Below are 2,500 nucleotides of genomic sequence, written 5' to 3' on the forward strand. Positions count from 1 at the left end.
ATTTGATGTTCAATTATTCTACTTTCAGCGCTTTTGGCTTTATGTATGTCCTTTGATAGTCGAAAAATATTTGTCCCAGACCAACTGTGGTTTCTACCGATCGGCTTGCATCAACACGTCAATTCCCATGTCAACAGAGTGAGAAGCATTGCAGTGGTTGACCTCTCCAGGATCGCACCGTCACTCATCACAATGGTTGCATTCAGTGCAATGTTGTGCAAAGAGGAAACATGACGAACTCGCCAATCTTTTAGCAATAATGTTTGCTTCTGAGAGAGGGAGTATTAAGGACTTTTTTCCCTCGAGGGTAATGGCGAAGTGCGTGCTAAGTGTGTGTGTGTGTGTGTGTGTGTGTGTGTGTGTGTGTGTGTGTGTGTGTGTGTGTGTGTGTGTGTGCTTTCCTTCTTTCTTTGAATGGAAAAAAGTGACAAAAAAAGTGATTATCCAACACAATTAAAACGAGTCTTCTAAAAAAACAAACACAAAAAACAACAACAAACAACACAATTTATTGAAATTAACGTAAAGGCAAACGGAATACATTTAAAGTCGACATTCATATAGGTAACAATATCTCACGCGTGTATGTATGCCTGAGTACGTGGATACGTATCCTTATTACGTAACCAGGATCAAGAACTTGCCAGAACAAAAAAAAAATCAAAACAAAGCACAAAACAAAACGAAAAAGACAGACGCAAAAGAAAAAAAAAAAGATTTTCAGCTTTTTTTTTTCTTTCTCGTTTTTCCCTCAACGATGAGCTTAATGCTGAGGCTTATTTCCATATTTGGAACACCCACGGGAGAAATTTACCCTAGAAGTGAAATGATTGCAATCATGATGAAAAATAGGCCGTATTTCATTCACTCGTTGAAGTTCATTATCATTTTTGTTTTTTTTATTCAACTTAAAGAGCTATCTCATGTTAACTAGTTTATATTAACATTCCTGATGGAACTGCGGAGTGTTGCAACCATGGCACAGGCGAAATTGCACACGTTACTGGTATATTGTTGCAGAAAGATACGAGACCTACTTTTCACTTGCCTGTGTATTTTATGCGGAGTTGCAGAATCTAATACTATCATTTGAAATGTAACTTTGGTATACATACATATTCACACACACGCACACACACATACACACGCACACACACATAAACACACACACACACACACGCACACACACACACACACACTCTAACACACACACACACACACTCATATATATATATATGTATATATATATGTATATATATATATATATATATATATATATTTATCTATTTATCTATAGATAGTCTGTCTCTTCCTCCCTCTTTCTCTCTCTTACTCAATTCCTCTCAGTCTCTGCATATCCCTCTTTCTCTCTTTGACACGATGGCGATGTTTAAAGTAATTATATGAAAGGAGTAACACTACTATATGTTTATTTAGTTATTCATCTTCATTTTTCCTAAACATTAACGATATCATTGCTTTATCAATATCAATAATGGCATTATTTTCTTTATAACAATGAACATTCTAACAAAAAAAATCATTATCATCATCATTATCAACATAGACAATAATGACAAACATAATCATAATCAATATCATGACCATCAACAACACCCCCTTCCCCCAAAAAAAAGAAAAGAAAAAAAAAGTTAAAATGAAGTAAAAAAAAAAAAACAAAAAAAAAAAAAAAACAGTGTGCTTGACAATGACCCAAACAGACCTCGATTTCTTTCCCTCCCGAGGGTGAACTTTGCCATTAAAAATTGAACACGAACTGGAGCAAACTGAACCTGGGTCGCTCTGTGTTGCTCTGATAAAAGTTCTTTTTTTTCCTCTCTCTCCTGCCTGTTCTTTTATGTTGAACACCTCCAGGGGTTCAATAGTTTCTCCCTCAAAGTTTTTGGTGTCACGTAGAGTTTAATTTTCATCGTTTTATTTTTTCTTTTCTTTTTTTTTTTCTTTTTATCGTACTTTGTCATGAGATGGTTTAAGGTTTTCGTACAAAAGATTAAATGTTATGGGAATTGTGCGGTTCGGGTCGATCTATAGCGCTGTCTTCCTTTTATAAGTCCCAAAAGGAATTCTTATGAACAGTTGGTCGATTCCATCTGTCTATGTCCGTCTCTGTTTGTGTCTGTCTTTCTGTGTCTATCTGTCTCTGTCTGTCTCCGCCTCTCTCTATCTTCCTCTTTCTCTCACTCTCTCTCTCTCTCTCTCTCTCTCTCTCTCTCTCTCTCTTTCTCTCTCTCTCTCTCTCTCTCTCTCTCTTTCTCTCACTCTCTCTCTCTCTCTCACTCTCTTTCTCTCTCTCTCACCTTTTGTCTGTCTCTGTCTGTCTCTGCCTCTGTTTGTCTGTTCTGTCTGTATCTGTCTCTGTCTACCTCAGTCTGTCTTTGTTTGTCTGTGTCTGTGTCTGTGTCTGTCTCTGTCTATCTCAGTCTGTCTTTGTTTGTCTCTGTCTGTGTCTGTCTGTCTGTCTGACTGTCTGACTGTATGT

The sequence above is a fragment of the Penaeus japonicus genome, unplaced genomic scaffold (assembly GCF_977035675.1).
Source record: "Penaeus japonicus unplaced genomic scaffold, GWHDUDI00000001_assembly GWHDUDI00000016, whole genome shotgun sequence".
NCBI classification, from domain to species: Eukaryota; Metazoa; Arthropoda; class Malacostraca; order Decapoda; family Penaeidae; genus Penaeus; species Penaeus japonicus.